Source organism: Haemaphysalis longicornis, unplaced genomic scaffold (genome assembly GCF_048455015.1).
Source record: "Haemaphysalis longicornis isolate Haplotype H1 unplaced genomic scaffold, Haemaphysalis longicornis Haplotype H1 scaffold_7, whole genome shotgun sequence".
In the NCBI taxonomy this organism is placed as follows: Eukaryota; Metazoa; Arthropoda; class Arachnida; order Ixodida; family Ixodidae; genus Haemaphysalis; species Haemaphysalis longicornis.
Window position 1 is genome coordinate 103,132,581 of NW_027526422.1, and position 19,660 is coordinate 103,152,240.

The following is a 19,660-nucleotide window of genomic DNA, read 5'->3' on the forward strand; positions in this document are numbered from 1 at the left end:
TCAATGCATAGCATCGCCTGCAAGTTCTTTCCTCTCGTAAGAGTTTCTGTCTCCCAATAGACGCTGTAGCTATAGGTTAATACACCATTAACATATAGTAAAACTTGCTGCAATAGTAGTCATTAGTTAAGAGAAACTTGCCCTGGTCTGTGAGAAAATCATAAATACACGATCACTTATATTCATTTTCGTAATCTACCTTTACAAATTGACGTATTTACTAATCACGACGTAGAAAACCAGATAAATATGATCTAAATTCATGGCTTTCTCTGTCTCTAAATTATAGGTGCATATACAGCACGTAGCGAAATTTTAGAATTTAATAAAGTGCTCTGTTTACGCGATAGCTGTGGCCAGAAATAAATTCAATGAACTTGTGCCCAACTTACCTTTCAGGAATTATCTGTAGGGTATTACTAGATTAACTCATTTTAGCACATCATTGACCCCAACATATCGTGTCGTCGTGGAGGACGTGTTGCTCCAAAATTTTTCAAACATTTTTGAAAGTACTTTGCGTTCACTGTTCGATCGGCTCGAGTAACGTCGCGTATTGGGTTAGTTGCCGTAGATTAGTCTTGTAAAACAGTTAACCTCCACAAATGCTGAAGAAAGAGAGAGCGCGCAAAGATGCCCGACCTCGTGTTGTAACTCTCCTCGTACCCTTGGACCAACTCCAGCCCTGGTGTCCCGGTGACAGTGTCGAAGTACTTGCCCATGTACATAGACTGCTGCTCCTTCAGGGCCAACGTACTGATGGTCCTCGCAGCTCGAAGCTTTCCTCTCCATGATTTCTGCAAGCTTTGGGTAAAACCTGAACTTATTTCGCGCACCAAGACATCCCAAGCACAGTGCTAGAAGGGCTTATTTTTTTCAGAGATATTTAATGCCGGAGTATGAGGTCTGTTTTAATTCTGGTTCTTTTGGAGAAGCAATCTCACCGTGGACTACGGGTACCGGATAACCTACTCCGCTGTTTACAACCATGACATGAAGTCCCCTAAATGGCTTGTGTTTCCTTGTTTCTACCTCACCGTTTGTTTATTTCCCCTGTTTTAGAAGTTAGCTCGACCTCAGTAGTAGTGTGCAGAGGAATTAGAGATCAAACACCGTATGGGAGGAATGGGGTGCTATGTGGCCATATTCTTCGCTTTCGCAGTCCCGTTTTGCATCCGAGGTTGGTGAGGTCGGCATCTTTTATACAGAAAGAGGATCTAACGTGGCTCGCTGGTTCTACGACATGGAAACGACCGGGAAAGACCTTACGTCTTCCCCGCCGATTCAGCTCTGCATTTTCACGTAGCACCCACAGACTCGGCATGGTTGTAAGTTAACAATCGTTGCAAACGACCGCTGCTTGCATACAAGAGGTGGAAATGAGGTCATAGGTCGACAGAACGAAACAAGGTTCATCAGATCGGCCGCAATCAGCAACCTTTATACCATATTTGTTTTCTCGAATCAAACAAATGCAATATTACAGCCTCAAACACTGTATGAACGATACTTTTGGTGTTCATACATCTTAGAAACACCAAAAAGGTTTTACAAACGTAGATTGCACTTACCAATCTCAAACAGGTTTCCTTATTTTTCATTTGTGCGGACTAAATGATAAAAAGCCCCACACATTTGAGGTTTGAGCGTAAGCCTGATCGCCTGTGTTCAATTTTCCTGCGTACTGTAAGAAAATGAATGCAAAGCCATTTTTCTCAAGAGGACAATAGTTACAACGCGAAGCTTTTTCATGCAACCTGAGTAAAACGCTAAGTCCTACCAGCCGCAGTGGCTCAGTGGCTAAGGCGTTGCGCTGCTGAGCTCGAGGTCGCGGGTTCAATTCCCGGCCGCGGCGGCCACTTTTCTGATGGAGGCGAAAAGCAAAAACACCCGTCTGTACGAGATTTCGGTGCGCGTTAAAGATCCTCTGGTGGTCAAAATTATTCCGGAGACCTCCACACGGCGCCTGCGTTGCGTCGGTGCGTTAGACACTACAATCAATCAACCAAAATGCTAAGTCCAAAATTCACAGTGATTTTACCTTGTCATCCTGACGCAATCGGAATTCCGTCGGCTTCATAGAGGGAGGGACCCAGGTTTGGTTCGCACCACAAGAAGCGTTTTCTTTATTTTTTGAGCTATTGATGCATGGTGTGGAATCCCATTATCATTCTGTGTCCTGCGATTGTGTAAAGTTGGCTTTTTGTGCAGTGTGTTACGAGTAACGTCGCCATCACTGGGGCAAAAAATGCTTCGCTTTAAAACCAAATGCAGTTATTCACACTGAGAGTTGCTACCACGGAAGGCAGCTTGCGATGATTGTATAAAAAAATCATGCAGGTGAAATCAAGGCTTGTACAGCTGTACAATCCCACCCTTTTCATACAAACACGGGTGGGCGCTATAAAGAGCAGGAGACGCGGAAATGACTAATCATGAATTGTAGCGTTCGTCATCGTCCGAAACACTATACCAAGCAGCTCCACAATGCTGTTTTGCTTATCACACGTTCGCGCTCATTTGCACAACTCTGTCGACACTGGTGGTTCAAAAAAGACGCATAATTTCATTCAGCTGTGGTTGTGTGGTTGCTACTTATTTTCATGAAGCAGAATTTCACCGAGTGCAAGCACTGCAAGGCTGCGCCCGCTTCTCTCTCTCTCCGTTCCTCCCGATTAGCCCGCCTCTCTCTCTTCGCCAGGCGCCAAGTATCGCGCCCTTCCTGCTGGTCGAGTTACTACACGGCTTAACACATGGTACTTTCGCTTCACATAATAAGTACAAGACTGACGCTACGCCTCGATAAACATCACACCCCGAGGCTTTCGTGGTATGCGAGGCATCCTGCCTAGGGATCCACCGTCACCGCATGTTGCGGATTGGATTTCTCCTCTCAGAAACACCGCCCTGGATCTCAATTATGTTTCGAGAGTTGAATTGCTTCGACGGTGATGGTTTCGATTACGTTCATTGTGGCAAGAGTGAGAAGGAAGGGAAAGCAGTTGAAAGGTTGCAGGGGTAGCGAGAGGGGTGTGATACGGGTTAGGGGAGGCAGAATAATGTCGCTTTTGAAACACATTGGAACACGCCAAGCAAATGGGAGACTGCTCTTTTTATTTTATTATTTGACCGTCAGTCGTGCATTCCGACAGTCAAATGAACGTGGCCGCAGTTGCGTAGCTGTGACTGTGGCAGAAAGGTGCACGTTTCGTAGCAGCAACAAGAAGAGCAGCAGTGCCTGATGTAAAAACAGCGTGGTAGGACGAAATACACGAGGAAAGGAACCAGACAGGACGAGCGCTGACTATCAACTGAAAATTTTATTTTACCGGAAAGACATATATCCTTAAAAATCACTGAAATGACGCATGCGCTAACATCTGTGCCATACCGACATTGATAGTGATAAAAAGGGGAGAAACTAGTTTGCTCCTTCATAATGTCAACCACAAGCAAGATAAGCCACTTCTTTAGCATGTAAAGTAACGGATGCCTGACTAATGCACTCATCACCAAGGCTGTTTATATACAACGCCTCTATTATTTCGCGCTTTACCTGATTAGAATGACGGAACAGTAAGACCGTTTTTTTCAAATTGAAGCTGACATGAGCGCGTAGAACACGAACGCCAGGCATCAGACAAATGAGATGTCGGTGTGCCTTTCAAATAATTGAAGTGCTCTCTCAAACGCACATTTACACAACGGTCCGTTTGTCCAACGTAAACATGACCACAAGACAAAGGTATTTTATAAACAACCCCAACACTACACGGGATGTACTTGTTCTTGTGTTTGACAGTGCAAATGTATGGACTATCTGAATTTGTGTCTGGTTTCTTTCTGTCTACTATGGCACAGACTTTACCTAGTTTATTTGGTGCTTATATGGCAACCTGCACCCCATATCTGGAAGCAGCCTTTTTTAATCTGTGAGTGGTACGGTGGATGTACGGAACTACAGCGAACTTCTTTTTTTGATCTACTTCTTTTTGTGCGCTATGCTTGTAGCAGACTTTTATCATTCTTAGAAGCTTATTTCATGCTGCAGCCAGCGCACTAGTTGGAAAACCAGCTTCCTTTAGCTTTTTAACCTGCTCTTGGAAACTTGCATCCACTGAGTGTACGCACAATTTCGACAATGCTGACCGAAGGCTGGAAAAAGCTAGAGTGTTTGAAAATATCACTGTGGCCCGAATGGTAGTTCAACAAGGGTTTTACAGACCTGGGTGCAAATTTCCAGCAGGCGTGGTTTGCTCCGAATTTTAACGAAAGGTCCAGAAACTGCATGCAGGAGTTTTTATGGCTTCAAAGGTGAACTTAAGGACCATACCATTTTCTTTAAAAATCTTCAAGACATCTACAGTTCTGCGGAGAATATCACGCCTTTCGACAATCACTAAGTAGTCGTCTACATACCTGAAAAAAATTTTCACCATCCCTGACAGAGTTTCATCCAAAGCACGATCAACTTTCAGCAGCAGTGTAGCAGCAGATGTTCCATCGGTGGACGTCCTGTATTTGTGCACTTACCGGATATGTGCTCAACCCGTTTTTTAAGGCCACGTTTGCGCTGATGACTTTTTTTTCTGGGATACGTCAGCGGTTTTTATACTAGCGTTTTGCCTGACTATTGTGCCTGCGTCGTTGCGACAGCACCTATGAAAAATGATCTGTGGACACAGCCCATAGCTGTCACCGCGATGCCATCTTTCTCGGATCATCCGTCAGCGTGCCTATAAGAGAAGAAGTGCGTTTTTCCGTGTGAGTATTAAAACTTTGGACTGCAGTTTGTTAATGTGAGAAAATTGTTTTCAATTACAGTTTGTTTTTCTGCTTGCGCGGTTGGACTCCATCGCATTTGTTGGTGTCATCGTAAAGCCCTGCAGCTGCGCGATGGCATCTGATACATTCAGGCATCGTTATGGTGGTTTTCCTGAAATCTTCATGCCTTAGGAAATAACTTCCCATAAATCATGCAGCAAAATGTCCCTATTTGGTGAAATGACAAACGTGTCATCTGAGCTGGTTGTCGAACGGGGACCGAAGCGAACCGAAAACCGGCGCCGAACCGTGATTTTGAGCCCACTGAACCCTAACCGGAACTCAAGCGAAAAGTAAATAACGATTACCAATTCACGACGAAATGTTTCGACCACCTGTTGAGAATGCGGAGTCAATCTTAATCAGGCTTTTCTCTTTCACGCACTAAGAGTTTGGTGACCTCTCGTGCTCTTGTCGTCCTCAGAACAATCACAGCACTATGGAATGCTCTATGCGTAGTCCCGGCACGGGAAAGGTATGCGCACCAATGTTGCGAGTATTGGTGCGCATACCCTTCTCATGCTGAGAGCACGTAAATAACGTCGATAGTACTGTGTTGCACTCACGAAGAAAGGAGCGTCAGAGGTGCGAAGGAAACAAATGACACATTTCTGGAATCCTGCCGCCCTGGTCGCCCACCCCTAAGGCTGGCGCTGTTTACGCCGGAGTACAACAAGAAAATGTTCATTGCTTTTTTTAATTATTCCGCGCGGAGGTTACTCACGAATCGTTTGTCGTCTTTTTTGTTGCCTTCAGTCACTGAAAAACACAATACCAAGGGGTAGACATTTCCCCAGGCATCCCTTCCTCTACCCGACCTTTCACATAAACAAACTTTACATCACTGCGTATAACGCCAGCTATCCCCGCACGGGGCACCTTGAGTATTCATGGTGACGGTGAGCAGCGACACCGCGGACCCCGAGCTCCCAACATAAGCCGTGTCCAACCGTGGCGAGGTGTTTAAAGGTGAAGGGTAGAAGCCGTAAACGGTGGCCGCCGGAGCCTTGGTCAAGCTCCGGCCGATGGGCTTCCTGCCTGTCTACCAGGCCGGGAGCTCCGAAACCTCTTTGACTACCAGGGTAAGGTCAAAGGAGACAGTACCCCAGTCTCCCTGCTTTTCAATGTATCACATGGCATTTTCCAAACCCCCCCCCAAAACGTGATCGGCTCCCGAAAAGAGGCCGCACCGAAGTTTCCTTTCCTCCGTTGCCGTCGTTAACCTTTCCTGAACCGAACCATTTTTCTCGATTTCTTGTGATGGAATCCCTCAATCCAACCCACCCTCTTGCATCTCAGTCAGTCTTCTTGATCGCCAAGTATCTTGAAGCCAAGGAGGAAAATCGTATAAATGCAAAAAACAAAGGTCTGGTGAACTCCTAATTGAAATAAATGACAAGCAGCAGTCTGCAAAGCTTCTAGCTCAGACTAGACTGGCTGATCTTGACATCCGGGTCACACCCCATGGGAGCCTCAACAGCTCGCAGGGTGTGATATCCGAGACAGACCTCCTGAACGAAACCGATGCGGATCTTCTTGCCGGCTTGAAGGATCAGGGCGTCACTGCCGTGAGACGCATCACTATCCGTAGAGACGACAAGGAGATTCCCACCAAGCACATCATCTTGACCTTTGACCGCGCAGTTCTCCCACAACATATATATGCAGGTTTTATCCGGTGCTCAATACGTCCGTACATCCCGAACCCGCGGCGCTGTTTTAAGTGCCAGCGGTTCGGGCACGGTACGAACTCTTGCCGTGGCCGAACGACGTGTGCGAAATGCGCGGCGCACGATCATCCTAGTGACAACTGCCAATCCAATACCCTCACTTGTGTAAACTGCGGGGGACCGCATACAGCGTACTCCCGCAAGTGCGAAAAGTTCCAACTCGAAAAAAAAAGATAATCAACATCAAGGTAACCGAGAACATCACCTTCCCGAAGGCGAGAAAGAGGTTCGCCTCTTTCCCTCTGGGGAGGTACGCTGACGCGGCTCGCGGGGGGCGGAGCGGCGTCTGGTGTCCGCAGGGACCCAGTTCAGCGAGTCTGACCTGGTCCCGCCCCCGCCCCCCGCTGGGTTTTCTCACGCAGCCCAACCCGGCACCACGCCGCTTGCTGAGGCAGCAGCGGTTGTGGCGCAAACCACTCCTGTCGGGACCGGTGCCGCCCCCGCCTCTGTCTCCCCGTCCTCCAGTGGGTTGGAGGGTACCGAGGTGATGGACACCACGGGCCCCGCACCGGCTCCCACCGCCACCGCACCGCCTGTGCCACCTCTGGCGCCCCCGACGGTGGCGGCTCAAACGAAGGGCTCCCGAAGGGGGGCCAAGTCCGGGGGGCCCGGTCCGTCGGGCACCCCTCGGACATCCGACGACGAGATGGATGTTGGGCCGTTCCTGCCTGCAACGCAGCGCAAGGAGCGGCCACCGACTTCCAAGCCTGCAGAAAGGCCCAAAAAGCCCAATCCAAGAGTAACAGCCCCGAAAGACGACACATGAACACACACGAACACACACATTCCAGTCATTCTTAAATTTAAATAATGGGAACAGAAAATATCATCCAGTGGAACTGCAGAGGCCTTCTTAAAAATCTTGACGATGTGTATGAGATTCGGCATGCCAGTCAGCCAAGTATTATGTGTCTCCAGGAAACCCACCTCAACTCTAAACAAACAAATTTCTTAAATAGGTACATGGTATTCAGAAAGGACAGGGTTGGCTGCACCCACTCTTGAGGAGGTGTGGCCATTATCGCCCGGAAATCATTAGCATGCCACCCTGTCACTTTAAACACTGTCCTCGAGGCTGTAGCGATCCGTACCATAATATTTAATAGGTTGATAACGGTATGCTCCATTTACATCTCTCCTGATTTTGCACTTCTGAGCTCTGATTTCGAGGCACTGGTTGACCAGCTGCCCGAACCATACATACTAACAGGCGACCTTAATGCGCACAACTCTCTTTGGGGCTCCACCAGAACGGATGCCCGAGGTCGCCTGATAGAGAAGTTCCTTACATCCTCCGGAGCATGCCTTTTCAACAAAAAACAGCCTACATACCATAACTTTAAGACACAATACATACTCGCATCTTGACTTGGCTATTGGTTCCGCAGTTCTCTTTCCATGTCTTGATTGGGGTGTGGGCACAGACCCATATGGTAGTGACCATTTCCCCACTTCATTAACGTATATAGGTATATGCCCGAGCAGTCCATCTTCCCATAAAAGGTTTAATGAATCACAAGCAAACTGGAGCACATTCACACAAACATCTCAACTACACCACACATCCATAAAACACCTACACGTGGAGGAAGCCGCCCAACTCGTCACAGCGTACATCCTCGACGCCGCCGAAAAGTTCATTCCCCAGGCCTCCAGTGGGTCCCGCTGCCCAAGGAGGCCGAGGACTGTAGGCGGGCGCGAGAGGCCCAGAACAAGGCGTGGGGTGTCCTTCGCCGGTACCCCACGTCAGATAACCTCATTTCTTTTAAACGGGCAAAGGCTGTTGGGAAGCGAGTGCATCGTGAGGCGAAAAGGGAGAGTTGGCGCACCTTCCTCACTTCCATCAACTCATACACTGACACACACAAAGTCTGGACACGAATACGAAAACTAAAAGGACAACAGACACACAGCCTGCCCCTGGTTAGTACAACAGGGCACACACTGTAAGACCAGGCTAACACACTTGCACAACACTTCGAACACGTGTCCAGTTCAGCACACTACACAAACACCTTCACGAGACACAAAACATCTGTAGAAAAGAAGTCCCTGCGTGATAACAACAAGTCGCACACTTCTTACAATTCTCCTTTTTCAATTCATGAGCTGAAGGTTGCTCTGAACGCATGTAAGCCTTCAGCTCCAGGTGCAGACAAAATCACATACACCATGATACAATACATACACCCAGACACTCTTGAAACACTCCTACATCTATACAACAACATATGGCTTTCGGGGCACATTCCTCGCTCTTGGAGAGAGGCCATAGTAGTGGCTTTCCTGAAGGAAGGAAAAGACACTTCCTCTCCCGCTAGCTATCGGCCCATCGCCCTCACAAGCTGCCTGTGCAAGCTCCTCGAGAAGATGATAAACAGGAGACTCATGTACTTTCTTGAGTACATTGGTCTTCTCGAGAGCTGCCAGGCAGGCTTCAGGGTGGGGCGGTCCACAAACGACCAACTCGTCGCGCTCGAGTCCTATATAAAAGACGCCTTCATTTACAAACAGCTTTGCACAATGGTGTTTTTTGACCTTGAGAAGGCCTATGACACCGCTTGGCGTTACGGGATCCTCAGTGACCTAAAGTCTTTCGGTGTTTCGAGCCATATGCTCAACACCCTTGCTAGTTATTTGTCCGAAAGAACGTTTCGCGTGAGAGTAGGTAGCGCACTCTCAAGAGTTCATCTGCAAGAAAACGGCGTTCCGCAAGGTGGAGTGCTAAGTTGCACTCTGTTCATAGTTAAGATGAACTCCCTTGGGAAGGCACTGCCACCTACAATTTCTTATTCAATGTATGTAGACGACATCCAGGTATCTTTTAAATCATGTAATATGTCCATCTGTGAGCGTCAAGTCCAGCTCGGTGTCAAAAAACTTGCCAGCTGGGCAGACAAGAACGGTTTTAAACTTAACCCAGAAAAAAGCACCTGTGTTGTCTTCTCCAGGAGGCGTGGGATCCATCCGGACCCAGATATTATCCTTAATGGCGTATCGATTCCTGTGAGGAAGGAACACAAGTTTTTAGGTGTGGTGTTGAATGAAAGGCTTACGTTCATCCCTCACATTAAACAATTTAAACATAAATGTCTAAAGGCTCTGACCATTCTTAAAATCTTGTCCCACCAGTCGTATGGAACGGATAAGCAACTCCTGTTACGTATTTTCAGAAGCCTAGTGGGGTCTAGATTGGACTATGGGAGTGTTGTGTATGCGTCAGCCACTAAAACAGCACTTAAAATGCTCGACCCAGTGCTTCACTTGGGGTTTCGCCTCTCTTGTGGAGCATTCCGTACGAGCCCTGTACAGAGTCTTTACGCAGAGTGTGACAAATGGTGCTTATCACACCAGCGAACCTATGTTGACTTGTTATATGCCTCTAAAATTTCATCAATGGACAACCATCCTTTTAAACCGGTTTTTAATGATACATCCACATCAAAACTCTTTTTAAATCGCCCATCCATTCCTGTTCCCTTCTCGCTCAGAGTAAGGGACGAGGTCACTATTCATGAGGTCTCCTTTGTAGACACATTCAAGTCATCTATCACCGATCTTGTAGCACCATGGCATCTTCGTCCTGTTGCATGTGACTTGTCTTTCTTAAAATACAATAAGAACAGGACACCAAAAAGTGGAATTTTGCAGCATTTCATGTATATACAGGATAAATACAAGGCTGCAGAATTTTTCAGCGATGCATCTAAAACGTCCACTGCGGTGTCTTGTGCTGCGCATGGGCCCAATTTTGAAGCATGTAGAACAATGAATGTTAATACAAGTATTTTTACGGCAGAAGGATATGGCATATTTCTCGTTGTAAGTCACATAGTTGAACATCGTATTCCTACATCCGTCATTTATACAGATTCGTTGAGCGTCGTCCGTGCATTATCATCCGGAAAGTCATCAAAAAACCATGTCATTAATCTTGTCTTCAAAACAATTATGGTAGCTTATTCCTCAAACCTTGGGGTGACTGTGTGTTGGGTGCCAGGCCACTCTGGCATTGGCGGTAATGAAGTGGCGGATGAAATGGCCGCCAATGCTGCACTTCGAAACACAGTAGACATGGCAACACTACCTTACACAGACCTCAAGCCACACATTAGACAACAACTCCGTAAAACTTGGCAAGCAGACTGGAGCGAACAGACAGACAACAAACTACACGTAATAAAACCACACTTGGGACAATACACTACTGACTCACACAACAGGCACATTGAAGTTACCTTAGCTAGATTACGGATAGGCCATACACATGTGACGCACTCGCACCTTCTCACGGGATCTCCAAGACCCCTGTGTAGCAGGTGTGGGGAGGGCCTATCCGTGGTCCACATACTCATACAATGCAAGGCACTTGACACAACACGACACAAACACTTCAGAGAACTCTACAGACAACATATTCCCCTACATCCATCGTTTTTCCTAGGTGATGATGCCATTGTTTCCGTGAAACGTGTGTTTGAGTATTTGTCCGACGTCAAGTTTTTAAACCTCATTTCCTATCACGCATCATGAAATCTGGCCCTATACACCAGCCATGCTCATTGTCGTTTTGTGATTTTACTTTTGTTTTTGCTGATTTTACTTAGTGTTTAAGGTTTCACCCCTATCATCGACTATTGTTTTGGCGCTCTTTGCCCCAGTTGGCCTTGCGCCATAAACATCCAACGATCATCATCATCATAACGCCAGCTATAGTCAATAGTTTGTCAGGATGCTCAAAACGGAAGAGCTTACTCTAGTTGTTGCTTGTCTTACGAAGACGTCAGAAAGTGGCTACGAGCCACTCTAGTATGTCATCGCAATGCAGATAGCATTATCGTAAATCGTGCTTTCTAGGCACGGAATTTATGAATAATGCAGCATGTTCTTATGTACCCGATAAAAAAAGAATTCTAACGTTGGCTTCTATTTGAAAAAGGAAAAAAGCGAAGGTGGCCTTTTTTATATTTTAAAACGTGAGAACACGGCCGACTTACCTTCCATGCAGAGAATTTTTTATATTGAACCACTTTTGATACATGAACTAATATTGGCACAGAAAACGGAAATTTCTTGCAAATAATTAAAAAAATGAACTCCTGGATCGTTTAGGTACAGAAAAACAGGACACGACATTATGGAAAGTTCTGAAAATGGGTCAATTTTATCATTTTTATTGAAAGAATTCCTCCTGCGAACAAAAACAAATCTGCCTAACGAGTACTGACACAAAAATTGATAGACATTCAGGCAACAAGGAACAACGAAATCCCTGACCATAGCCACTAACGTGAAACCTGCTGGGGAGTTGCGAGGCATGAAGTGTACCAGTGTATTCTTCGTGCCTTGGATTTTTTGCCAACGTAGACGAAACTGTTGGGGGTACAGAGGCATACAACTTTGCTGTAAAACTCTCTTGTCTTTGAAGCACGAAGCTCTCTAGCACGAGGCGGAAACGAGTTTCCCGGTGTTTTAGTACCGTTACTACATGAGACGAAGATTACGACGACGACGACGGGAGACGCCAGCAGCATAAGAAGCTTCGCCCTTACAAAATACATTGATCCAGTCATACGTATGCAGTCTCGACAGGAAAATATCTGCGGGAATATCTGCAGCAGTCTGTGCTTTACACAGGTAAAATTTTGAACTTCGCACGATTCGTCCAATGTGTCTCTGACCAGAGCCGTCTTTAGGGTTTTTGTTAAGAGAGGGAGAGAGAGAGAGACCACTTTATTTTTGTCCAGTTGTTTGTAAGGAGTCCTCCTTCCTAAACGGCGGCCAGCAGCCCTTGGGTCCTGGCGGCGTTTTCAGCCAACTGGACGGCCCAGAGTTGGCCTTTTGGGGCAGAGCTGAGCAGCACGGTCTCCCACTGCTCGTCATTCGCAATTTTACGGCCTTCTTGGGTCACCTGAGCACAAGCTCATAGTATACGTGACAGGTCCGCCCGGTTCTTACACAGTGCGCACATGCCAGAATATTGGCCAGGGTAGTAATAACTGTATGCCACGGGATTTGGATATGTATTCGTTTGGAGGAGACGCCAGACCACTGACTGCCTTTTGTTCAGGGATTGATGAGCGGGAGGATAACGGGCCCGGTCGAATCTGTAATGATTAGTAATTTCCCTGTATAAGACCATGCGGTCTCTTCCCGCCCTTAGCGGAGGCTGCTCGGTGGCTCGGCATGCGAGTCCTCGAGCCGTGTTGTGAGCTGCCTCGTTGCCCGTGAGGGAAGAGTGTGCAGGTGCCCATAAAATTTGGACTTTTCTCTGGTCTGGGAAATTTACCAGAATGCGTTGTGCCTCCGGCGATATGCGCCCTTTATTAAAATTTCGGACTGCCGTTTTCGAGTCACTGATTATGTATTTAGCGGTCGTGGCGGCTATCGCAAGTGCGATGGCGCATTCCTCGTCTGTCTCGGATTTTGCGGTTACGACCGTTCCGCAACAGGTTAATTTACCTTCACAGTCTACTGCTGTCATTGACATGACATCACACGTGGCATATTCTGCCCCATCGACGTCCGTCACATTCCTAGAATTTGGAAACCTTTTCTTAATGGCTTTTGCTCGCTCTTGCCGTCTTCCCCCGTTGTGTTCCGGGTGCATGTTTCTTGGCAACGGAAGTAGTTTAGCACACTCGCGTATTTTCTGAGGAATTTGGAGGGCTTCGGATTACTTTTGACCAACTGGGCATCTTTCACGTGCGCTGATACAATACAATACATCTTTAGCGTGCGCCGAAATCTCGTACACGTGGGCGTTTTTGCTTTTCTCCTACCTCCGAAAAGCGGCCGCCGCGGCCGGGAACCGAACCCACGACCTCGTGCATACTAGGCGTCGTAACGACTTCGTTTCGTTTGCTTAACATCTGGCCCAATTGTTTAAAGTGGCCTTTGAAATTGCACCACTGTTATTGGTAAAAAGCACTATTTTGAATTGTTGTGTGTATTTTGTTTTTACGGTCGCTTCAGAATATAGAATACTCAGCATTTTTTCGCACTTCGCTGCTAATTGAACTCACCGAACCCGTTCAAGGCTCCCAAACCGGTTCGCGAACCATTTCAGCGCGCGATTGTGTACAACTCGAACTGAACCAGAATGAAATGAATTAACCTGAACGTGAACCGTAAACGAACTCGTATTTCTTTGGGTTCGACACACTGACTTTGAATTACCAGATGAGGTCACCAATAAAAATTTTCCAACCCTAGTCGTTTGTTTCAGAAGATAAAACTTGCAGGGGCGAAGTACACTACCTACAGGCTACTGGTACTTTAGATCAAACACTTTTGATATATTCTGAAAATCTTTTAGTTGTGATACCAGGAGTATAGTGGCTCTACTCGGAAGCCTTTCAATTCATACCAGGAATGAAGCTAGAAGTGACTAACGCTTCAAAACAAACTTTCCAAGCATACTAGTTCTTTTGAACAATCTGAATGTAATTTGTGTTCACGTGGACCACGTAAGCTGAAGACGTCTGCAATTTCTAACACCTTGTTTCTCTAACAAAAGCGTATATGTGAGCTAACCATAAAGTGACTCCTTGAAAATTTGTCCTATGCTTCCATCCTCCACAGGCCCGAACACTTCGGCGTCACATGTTTAAGCATGCATTTCTTTTTTAAAAGAAGGTCCTGCCTTTGTTTTAAATTCTGAATCGCATCTAATCCGAGGCCCAGATAGACGTTCATGTCCTGCACATTTTAAGCTTCAACATGAAAACGTAGTAATTTAAGCGTGGAATTTACAGCTTGGATACAAGTCGCGGTTCAGTGAAAGAATACTAATCAAGTTACATCCACTGGGGAGCTTTACGGGCGCTCAAATCGCTAGTGTGAGTGGTAGCCACTAACAAATAGGCACGCGCAAAGCGTATGTTCACAAAACGTACTAAACTTCTCTTGACATAATTTCCTGGCTTCGCACTTTGTACGATCTTATTTATGCCAGAAATGTGTCTTGACCACTAAAAACACCTAGAGGGAATATTTCTCTATAATATTGGGTGTCCCAGTAAGAGCAGGCGTGCCTTTGTATGTCTAAGCTACACTATTTTCCGCTGCTAGAATCCCTCATGTCTCATTCGTCTCTGTTACTTATGTACCAATCCGGTTTTTCGTGTGTTGTACTAATAACGTAATAGGTGGAAGGGGGGAGCGGACGAATACTGTGTATTCTATAGCATCGAGTAAATGGAGCTTTCAATAGCTCCCCGGCACAACCGTAGTATAACCGGTTATACCCAATTGCAACAGTACAAAAATAGGGCCAACCGGCAAGGAGAATTTTGTCTACCCGAAGGTGGAGAGAAATTACCAGGAAAAGCTTTCTTGCGACCCACCGCCAGGGGGACGAGCCCGGGGGGACCCCCCTTGTCCCCCCTAGGAAAAAGCCGGATAGGGTGGGTTGCTGCGAACGGGAACTTGGACATCGGGATGGGTTATGGGAAGAAGGGTGGGAATGCGGGCAGAAATTTTGCTCCAATCCATTTGTCTGACTCTCTTCCAAGACTGATTGCTCAGCGAGGGCATCAGACAGTGCCAATTGCCAAATAAGCGGTCCCTGTCGCGGGTAACCGCTCACCCATAGGGTCCGATAACTGGGCCCCAACTGTCGGAGACAGGAAGTACCCTATTTAGTGGCGACGGGCGGGCCCCCGACCCCCAGCTCTGCGGCCGATGCGTACTAACGTCCTCGATCGACGGTCCCGCACCAGGTACTCACGAGTCACCAGTAAAGCTTTCAACTATACACGGGTACTTGCAACACCTGCTTTTCACGGTCTCCGGACACCAGAAGTTTGTATGCGAACGTTAACTGAAATCCACATTCGCAAGGCTCCCATGGGGGCCTAATATGAGAGCCTTTTTCTTATGTCCTCCTCTGTGCCTATGCTTTCACTCAATGGAACAAGAATCTTCAGGCATTGCCGCTGGGCTCGGCAGAGGGGATCGGTCCGGGCCTACTAGCCGTTACTAAGCCAGGAGAGTTTCCCCGGTCGGTGTACTAACCTCACCTTTCATCGTGCTCCCCGTGCGGGACACCAAGTAGCTCGTGCAACTGCGCCCCAGCGTCATTTGGGTGACGAGGTTCGCCTGCACCTCAGCTACAGAAGATCAGTCTATAGGCCCCTCGCAGCAAGGTTACAGGAGGGCGTGACCCCCCCCCCCCCCCCCTGCCCCATACGGACTGTACGACATCTAGCCCCCAGTGACGTTCGGATACAGGGGTCTGTCACTCCCCCCGGCTTTTTGCGATCAGGTCGCTGGCCCCGCCATAGCTTGCGGTTACAAGGGTTGCCAGTCCCCCGGCCCGTAAGGGTTTCCCGAATTTAATCGGTATTCCCAATACAAACGACTGTACGCTTGCGGCACTTGCTACTTTCGCAACTTGACTCGCCGGCCTTCTCTAACGCTGGATTACAGGGGTGCGTTACTTCCCCTGGCCAAAGAAAGTCATAGTTGATCGATCTCGGCACGCTTTCCTGCTTCAATCGCATTGCCAAGTGCCGGGTAGACACCCGACCGCCCGACCTCCGCGTAGGACCTGATTCCAGTTGACCAGGAACCTCCGCAGTGGCGGCCGTTTTGCACGCTCCCTGGGCAGGGATTGTGCGGCCTCCCTGATTCCTCGAGGAGGTCTCGTGGAATTACCGTACTTCCACGCTCTGGCCCCTATGACATTAGGTTACAAGGGTTTGTCACAACCCCCGGCCTGCAGACCAGTTCGCAAGTTCAACAGAACGAGCCCCAAGCTATGGTTACAGGGGTGCGCACGCCCCCGGCTCGGTAGTGGTCTACCCATTGCTTCAGCAATGGTACGCCAACACTACGTGCGAACTGTACCGCTTCAGCGCAGTGATTACGGCGCAACATTAACCCGCTGGCTTCCTCTCAAGCTGGATTACAGGGGCGCGTTACCACCCCCAGCCTTTGGCCTCCTCCCACACTGGATTACAGGGGCTCGCTACTTCCCCTAGCCAAGAGAGTCATAGTTGCTCCACAATAACCATCTTTCGAAATACAAGGGATCCTCTGAGGAACTCCCAGTGGCTCTGCACTCTCGCCCCCAAGACTGAAGGTTACAAGGGCTCATCAAGTTCCCTCGGTCAGCAGACCAGTTCGTATTAAAGGCCCCTTCCATGCTCCGGTTACAGAGGTTCGCTCCACCCCCGGCCTCATTGTGTGTACCCATGCTTCAGCGTGGCACGATAAAACGAACTGTACCGCATGTACCCCTATGACTCGGGTTACAAGGGCTCGTCACCTCCCTCGGCGAGCAGATCGGTTCGTGTTTGTAGGCCCCTTCCTAGCTGCGGTTACAGGGGCTCGCCACTCCACCGGCCTCATAGTAGCGCTCACATTGCTTCAGCAACCGTGCGCCACTATAACACAAACTGTACCGCTTGGTGCAGTTGCACTTCGCAACATTGACCCCCCGGCCTCCACCCACACTGGATTACAGGAGCACGTTACCGCCCCCGGCCAAAGAGAATCATAGTTGATTCACAGAGATTTGCGACCACAAATTTTGATCGAATTACCATTCCAAGCACCAACCTCCGTAGCCACCCAGGCTGTCCGGGCCTGCGTCCGCATCACGCATCGGTGTTCTTGGAAGGCACTTGCCCTCAGAGTGCCTGGGAGTTGCTCAAGCTCCCATGGGCGTTGAATACCCAATACAGTGGGCCTGGCACACCACTGACTCCTGCCATTGCGACGGACCAAAGCAGGACAGCCGAAACCGAGCTGTATTCTATAGCAGTAAAATGTCTTGTTTGCTGAAACATAATGGGGTGATACTTATGCTAGCGCTGAGGTAAGTGCGGTATAACATCTACATTGGCTCACCAACTAACTTCCTTGGATCGTGATGCTATGTCATCTGCAGGTGTGTTCCGTTACACCGGGGGCTCGTACGACAACTTGAATCGTACGTGCGGAGCTGTGGATCTGATGGCGGCCTTGGCGCTTTTAGTGCAGGCGTGCTTGGACGTCAGAAACCAAAGAAGACTGAAGATAACAACACCTAACTCGTAGAAAGCATTGTGAATTGCTACTAGGACCTACAACAGTTCCTCCATTGCATTGTAGATGGGTTGTCACGCAGCTCGACTTCATTTTAAGGTTTGAGAATTTTATGCGTGGCCGAGTACTACGTCTTGATGCTTATTCTTCATGGCGTTTATAAATCAATCTGGGTAACTGTAAGGGACAAATAATAAACAGAATTTCGTACTTAAAAAACACAAATCAGGCAACATTTTTCTCACGCCTCTCATATCCACGCTAATGGATGTGGGCGAACAACCTGTCCCAATTATTTTTCAAGTACACCCTGTATACGTGTAATCAAACTCCTCCATCTTGTACCACGGAGAAAACGTAAAGTTTAGGGATAGAATCACGTCTCAGACAGCTGGCTGAGCGATGCACAAATGTAACTCATGTAGGCCGAGCTTGTCACAATGATGCGTAGCAGCGCATGGGGAAATTTATTGCTTTATGCTCATTTTCAGATCTCCTCAGCTCGAGGCCCATTTTCGCCGATCGCAGAAAACCATCAGCAATTTGCTAAAGCCACTCACATGCACCTGAAACGATTAAACCAATATTTTTTATTACACCGCGCAAACAAACAACCCCCCCAATACAAGTTTCAAAAGCTTAAAACAAAGCAACTGCGTTACTCGAAAGAATAAAAGGGGGCGCATTGCGGACAAAGCAACTTGCTGGACAAGTTTTATGAGGCCACCTGCGTCCGTAGCTCATCGTGCTGGCTATATGGCAGGAAGCGTTGTGTTCTAGGGTAGCAGTGGCCCTGGGCATTCGATTGATGCGCCGTGGTGGATTTGTTGGTTAGTACACTGAACTTCCGATTATAAATAGACCTCATTGTGGGGCGGATATAAACTCTCCTCATCAATAAACATTGGGAATATACGGAATTTTCTGAGTAGAAAAGTGCATGTGATCTCCGGCTTCCGAATGTTCGATTGAATAGCTGAGCTTACAGGTTCAGTATACCGGGATTTTGAACACACTGTTTTTTTAATAGCTGTAGTCTTTTCTGGGCTACTTGAACGCGAAAATTTTGGTCTCTCTTTACGGCCGTCTGTCTGTCTGTCTGTCTGTCTGTCTGTCTGTCTGTCTGTCTGTCTGTCTGTCTGTCTGTCTGTCTGTCTGTCTGTCTGTCTGTCCCTCGATTGAACCTCCCGTCTTATGTAAAGCAGATGCTACACAATTAGGTTCGTATAGCCACTGCCAAATCTAACAGTAGAAGTCCGGTGGCAATTTGCTCATACTTGTCAACATTGTTGAGCCAGAACAAAATATCACACTTATCTGGGGCAAGACATCAATTCATAAGTGATATTCTCAGTGTTTTCTTTACTCAAATACACGAGTGGTTGATTTAACGAAAATACGTCCAGGCAGATGCAAAAGCGGCTTCACGCGGTTTCTCTAGCAGCATGTTAAGAAATCAAACGGCAGCGGTAAGGAATGGTTCCACTAGATAGCTTTCACGTTCCGCTTGAAACACACTTGGAGCAGAATTACACTCTAGTACGGTGCCTCGATTCACGCGCGCCTCCGCCGTACAACAGCGCTGGCTTCGAAGCATTAGGCGTTAAGGGGTGGAACGCCGTAAATTTAAATTTACTGGAGCAAACCGCTAGCGTTTTTATCTTTGGAGGAGCGAGACGGGAGTGGAGCAGCATAAAAGGTGAGCGGGAAAAAGAAGAGAGGCATTTACTTGGGAGGGGCACCAAACGACTGTAGCCCTTCGTGGACATTAGAAACAAAGTGTGCAGATGTTCTGCCAATTATTTTAGGCCAGTTCTTTCGGCTCCCCCGTGATACCCACAACGTTGCCGGCTGACGCTTGGAGGCTCTGAGCTTATAAGTCACAGCCGTTATGACAGCCCTGTTCACAAAAGAACCATAGTGTCAACCTCGACATGTCTTGCTATCAAGGCGAAAAAATCTAGCTCCGGCACAATAACTTCTGTTTATTCGCCAGTATGGAGTACGGTCTCGATGTCGGCCATTTGTATGGGTGCGGTGATAACACTTATTCACGCAATGAGCATTTGCGT

The 19,660-nt window shown here is 47.7% G+C and overlaps 1 long non-coding RNA gene across 1 annotated transcript in view; it reads left to right on the forward strand.

Annotated features, from left to right (window-relative positions):
• Positions 1-4,623: 4,623 nt before the first annotated feature.
• Positions 4,624-19,660, forward strand: part of LOC144144718 (uncharacterized) — a 37,374-nt gene continuing 22,337 nt past the window's right edge. The window contains exon 1 of the long non-coding RNA XR_013317321.1: positions 4,624-4,764. This is a non-coding gene — a long non-coding RNA (uncharacterized LOC144144718). The remainder of the gene's footprint in view (positions 4,765-19,660) is intronic.